The sequence below is a fragment of the Saimiri boliviensis genome, chromosome 2 (genome assembly GCF_048565385.1).
Source record: "Saimiri boliviensis isolate mSaiBol1 chromosome 2, mSaiBol1.pri, whole genome shotgun sequence".
Taxonomy (NCBI): Eukaryota; Metazoa; Chordata; class Mammalia; order Primates; family Cebidae; genus Saimiri; species Saimiri boliviensis.
Genome location: NC_133450.1, coordinates 237,287,110 through 237,292,993, shown reverse-complemented (window position 1 = coordinate 237,292,993; position 5,884 = coordinate 237,287,110). Strand labels below are relative to the sequence as shown.

Below are 5,884 nucleotides of genomic sequence, written 5' to 3'. Positions count from 1 at the left end.
CTGTCTGGAGGTGTGGGGCTCAAAGGAAACCAGTGACGTTTGTTTGCATCTCGATGGCATTTAAGGATAATCTACGCTGAGCGGCTTATTTCATCAAGCAGGAAGTAAGACCCAGAAAACAAAGTCTTTTGCCGAAGAGTTCCTTAGGCAGGGGCAGGTTCCAGAACAAAGGAGAGGTGAAAGCTGCTGAGAGCTTGTCTTTCTCTCCACTAGGGAGACAATTCACAATCTCCAGAATGCATCTCCTTTCTGGGAACCCTTTATCTCTGCACTCTGAAAGCTATCATCTCCCCGGGTGTTCCGGGCTCCCGTTGCCTTTTCTTTCTTTCTTTTTTTCTTTTTTTGAGACAGAGTTTCGCTCTCCTTACCCAGGCTGGAGTGCAATGGCACGATCTCGGCTCACCGCAACCTCCGCCTCCTGGGTTCAAGCAATTCTCCTGCCTCAGCCTCCTGAGTAGCTGGGATTACAGGCACGCACCACCACGCCCAGCTAATTTTTTGTATTTTTAGTAGAGACGGGGTTTCACCATGTTGACCAGGATGGTCTCGATCTCTCGACCTCGTGATCCACCCGCCTCGGCCTCCCAAAGTGCTGGGATTACAGGCTTGAGCCACCGCGCCCGGCCCCCTTGGCGCTTCTTACGTAGCATTGTTGAAGGCCATTCAATCCAATACCGCCACAGGGAAATGTGCCTTCTTCGTAGCTGGCTGTCTGGAACGGACACTGGGTGAGATTGGCCCCTCTGAATTCCTGGCTTTGCTGCACATGCAACCATTAGATCCAGGCTGCTCGCAGGAAAGGACAAAACTTGGCAGAAGGCAATTCCTGGGAAGGGGATCTGTGTGTGGGGGGGGTGGGGATGGGGGTGTGGGCAGCAGGTGGCACTCTAGCAGCTTGGGGCGGGGGCTGGAGGGGGAGGTGGCGAGGCTGGGTTCTGGAGGGGAGGAGTGGAGCTCCTGAGGTGGACCAGTCCTTCTGGTACTTGGCAAAGGCCGTGGCCCTCCAGGCAGCAGCTGCTGTCTTTAACCTTGATATGCCATGGCCATGTTTCCCATCTCAAATATTTGATGTATCTCTTCATTATCCTAAGCAGTAGCACTAGTTAGTTGCCCCATAGAAGTCAGCACTCAAGGCAGAGCTGTTTCTCCATAAGCCATTTCACTTGGGACGAATGCGTCAACGCACAGGAAAGACCCACTGTGGTAAAGCAGCGTGACCAGAGTCTGGTTCTGTGGCACTGCCACGAGTGATGCAGAGTCAGCAGCAGGGGCTTCCTCCCAGGGAGGTCCTGTTGGCTGAGATTCATCCCCGGGATCATTTGTGTGTGCCAGGAAGAGGCGGCATCCCTTTCGCTTTCCCGACTCTGAACCCACCTGTACTCTCCCGTGGGCTTGAGGAGCCTGCAATGGGCAGAGGAACTTGCAAATCCCACTTGTTTGAAAGTGATGTCCCTCCTTGAAAACTGCATTCATCCATTTAAATGTAGGCATTTTGACCTTACCATACGCTGAGGATGGGATAACAAAGTCCCATTTAAACCCACTTCTGCATTTGTTGAGGAATATTGTTACACGCATGTGTTAATTTGCTAAGGCTTCTGTAACAAAGTGCCACGACTGGGGGGCTTAAGAAACAAACATTTATTCTCTCAGGTTCTTGAGGCTGGAAGTCCAAAATCAAGGTGTAGGCAGAGTTGAGTCCTCCTGTATCCCCGCTCCTCGGCTTGCAGACGGCCGTCTTCTCCCCGTGTCCTCACAGGGAAGTCCCCGCTGTGTGTGCCTGTGTCTTCATTTATTTCTTTCTCTTTCTTTCCCTTTGTTTCCTTCTGTCTTTCTTTTTCTTCTTCTTCCTTCCCTCCTTCCTTCCTTCCTTTTTCTTTCTTTCTTTCTTTGTTCTTTTTCTTTCTTTCTTTTTTGATGGAGTCTTGCTCTTGCTCTGTCACCAGGCTGGAGTGCAGTGGTGAGATCTTGGCTCACTGCATCCTCTGCCTCCTGGGTACAAGTGACTCTCCTGCCTCAGCCTCCCGAATAGCTGGGATTACAGGCATGTGCCACCACACTCACTAATTTTTGTATTTTTAATAGAGGCAGGGTTTCGCCATGTTGGCCAGGATGGTCTCAATCTCCCGACCTTGTGATCCACCTGCCTTGGCCTCCCAAAGTGCTGGGATTACAGGCGTGAGCCACTGTGCCCGGCCTCATCTCCTTTTCTTATGGGACCCAGCCAGATTGGATTAGGGCCCACACATCTGTATGACCTCATTTTAAATTGATTACCTCTGTAAAGGCCCTTCCTCCACATAGAGTCACCTTCTGAGGTTCTTGGGGTTAGCACTTCAACATATGACATTTGAGAGGCACCATGCAGCCTCTCAGTGTCTGCTCTGTTAGGACCCACACTCCCAAAGAATTGCTTTTAGACCTAGGTCCCAAATGATTTTTTCCTTAAAAAGCTGGTCTTCTTTTAGAACTTTCTTTATATTTTGACTGCAGCTGTGGTCATTGTGGCTCAACCTACATTTCCAGCTCATATTTAGAATAGCACAATGGGGCCGGGCGCGGTGGCTCACGCCTGTAATCCCAGCACTTTGGGAGGCCGAGGCAGGTGGATCACGAGGTCAAGAGATCGAGACCATCCTGGACAACATGGTGAAACCCCGTCTCTACTAAAAATACAAAAAATTAGCTGGGCATGGTGGCGCGTGCCTGTAATCCCAGCTACTCAGGAGGCTGAGGCAGGAGAATTGCCTGAACCCAGGAGGCGGAGGTTGCGGTGAGCCGAGATCGCGCCATTGCACTCCAGCCTGGGTAACAAGAGCGAAACTCTGTCTCAAAAAAAAAAAAAAAAAAAAAAAAAAAAAAAAAAAAAAAAGGAATAGCATAGTGGTTCTCAAATTGGAACGTGCATTGGTGTTAGAGATAGGGCTTTGCTATATGACCCAGGCTGGTCTCAAACTCCTGGGCTCAAGCGATTCTTCCGCTTCAGCCTTCCAAAATGTTGGGATTACAGGCGTGAGCCATCGCACCTGGCCAGAATTTGCATTTCCGACAGGCTTTCAGGTGATGCGTATGCTGCTGGTTTGGGGACCAGAGTTCCAGAGCTACTGAGAGCAGCTCATCCGTCTACTCCGGAGGCCGACCACCAGGGGGCGCTGTGGGAGCGCCTCCGGCCCGGGCGATGCGCTCCCGCTGCGTTTCAGCCGCCTGCTCCTAGCTTGCCCCTGTATGTGGGCACCAATGCACCTGGCACTCTCCTCACCTCCCATTGATATCCTTCTCCTTGCAGGAGGGCTCCGACCATAAATCGTTATTACCCAACCTCGGCGGTGACATTCAGATTTCAAAAGTAATAAAATTTTAAAGGATCATTCTTAGCTGGCAGGGGAGATACCATGATCACGAAGGTGGTTTTCCCAGGGCGAGGCTTATCCATGGCACTCCGGATGTGCTGACCCCTGCGATTTCCCCAAATGTGGGAAACTTGACTGCATAATTTGTGGCAGTGGGGGACTGCGTTCGTGCTCTTCCCTGGTATAGAAAAAAAAATTTTTTTTAATGAAATAAACCTGTTATGAATAAAGCAGTCATGAATTATCCATGTCTGTATTGAATAAGAGATCTTTTGGTACCAAAGTGATCCGTACATGCAAAAACTAAAGAAAGAAAGAAAGAAAGGAAGAAAAAGAAAAAGAAAAAAGTCTAGGAATATAGAAGGGCCTTACTTTTGGATTCTTGTTCCTACATTTTGTCTGTCAGAGTCAATAGAGTATTCATTTACTTGTGAAATTAATTTCCTAACCATCTGTCATCCTTCCTCCTAACTCTGTAATTTTTGCATGGTACAATGTGAGCTATTTCTGCCTAAAACTAAAATATGTGTGTAATTGACGGCAACATAAGCATAAGGTTTTGCATGACTCAGCTAGGTTAATCAAAGACGATGGTTGCTATTTTGGGAGAAGGGAAGTTAATTAAATGCATAACTAATTACATATCTATTAGAGAAAACTAATATAATTAAACTGCAGTTTCGAGTGGTATGCGTCAGAATGATGATTAACAGTGACAGTCATGAAAAAATACAATATTTATTAACTATGAGGGGACTGACAAATGAAGTCTTCAAAAAGTTTGGGATGGGCTTGGTTATGTGTAATCCTCATGAAACTTTTGTTCAAGGATTTTAAATGTTCAGTGAAAGCAATATAACTACATTACAAACTTTATTTGTGATTTCTAGCAATCTTCCAAGTGAGGTGGAGAAATTAGTGATTAAGAATGCACCTCTGTGGAGGAAAAAAATTCTATTAGAGGAAATAAAAGGCACAGGGAGGAATGTCATATTATTTTGGTATAAGCAGATTTCCAGATACTAAATTAGAAAAGAATGTTAATCAGAAACCTTTTTTTTTTTTCTGTATGTTTCATCACACTTCAAATTAGCAAAGAATATCACCTTTTGTCAACATCAAGATGAGGAGAGAGAAATTCTGCCTGTTGCAAGAAAGAAGAAAAATAACAGGTAAGGAAGGCGCTCACTGTAAGGACAATTCTTGGAAGGAGCAAGTGGTAGCTCACAGAGGGTGGCAGTGGTGAGAAGATAGTTCCTGTCCTCCACTCCAGGGCTCAACCCTCAGATTTGTGCGTATGTCTGGTCTCTGGTCAGGGGCAGAGAAGAACTGAAGAATAAAATAGGAAAATCTGGTGAGGGGCCAACTGTGACCCTCAGTCATAGGTTACTGTAAGGTGAAAACTGCCTGCTTTTTCTTTTTTTTTTTTGTTTTTTGTTTTCCTTTGAGATGGAGTCTTGCTCTGTCTCCCAGGCTGGAGTGCATTGGTGCCACCTCTGCTCACTGCAACCTCTGCCTCCTGGCTTCAAACAATTCTCCTGCCTCAGCCTCCTGATTAACTGGGATTACAGGCGCCAGTCGCCATGCCTGGCTAATTTTTGTATTTTTAGTAGAGATGGAGTTTTACCATGTTGACCAGGCTGGTCTCGAACTCCTGACCTCATGATTCACCCACCTTGGCCTCCCAAAGTGCTGGGATCACACGGTGAGCCCTTGTGCCTAGCTTGCCTGCTCTTTCTTTCTTTTTTTTTTTTTGAGATGGAGGTCTCGCTCCCGTTCACACAGGCTGGTGTACAGTGGTGCGATCTCTGCTCACTGCAACCTCTGCCTACTGGGTTCAAGCGATTCTCCTTCCTCAGTAGCCCAAGTAGCTGGCATTACAGGCATGTGCCACCATGCCCGGCTAATTTTTGTATTTTTAGTAGAGGTGGCGTTTCACCGTGTTGGCCAGGCTGGTCTCTAACTCCTGATCTCAGGTGATCCGCCCACCTCGGCCTCCCAAAGTGCTGGAATTACAGGCGTGAGCCACTGCTCCTGGTCTGCCTGCTCTTTCAAAGGAATCCTACAGTTGCCACTTCTGGGGTACGTGTGCCACCATCTTCATTGTAAAGGAAAACTGGCATTCACACGGTGTCTCAGTTTGCTTGGGCTACTGTAACAAAGCAGCAGATCCTAGAATAGAGTCATTTTGTTTTTATTTGTTTATTGCTCTGGCACAGGGTCTTGCTCTGTGGCCCAGACTGAAGTGCAGTGGCTCAGTCATGGCTCACCGCAGCCTTGACTTGACCTCCCAGGCTCCAGTGATCCTCTTCCACCTCAGCCTCCCAAGTAGCTGGGACAACAGGCCTGTGCCACCATTCCTGGCTAATTTTTTTTAAATATTATTTTTTGTAGAGACTAGAGTCTCTTATGTTGCCCAGTCTGGTCTCAAACTCCTGGGCTCAAGCGATCCTACTGCCTCAGCCTCCCAAAGTGCTAGGATTACATCCATGAGCCACCACCTCTGGCCTCAGCATGGCTTTGTTATAAGGCTG

General features: G+C 47.6%; 1 non-coding gene across 1 annotated transcript; it reads left to right on the top strand.

Moving 5' to 3' along the window:
* The first annotated feature begins 3,367 nt into the window (after positions 1-3,367).
* On the top strand, positions 3,368-3,531 carry LOC120366508 (U1 spliceosomal RNA). Its single transcript, XR_005581158.1, has one exon. It is a non-coding gene; the product is annotated as a U1 spliceosomal RNA (small nuclear RNA).
* Positions 3,532-5,884: the final 2,353 nt, after the last annotated feature.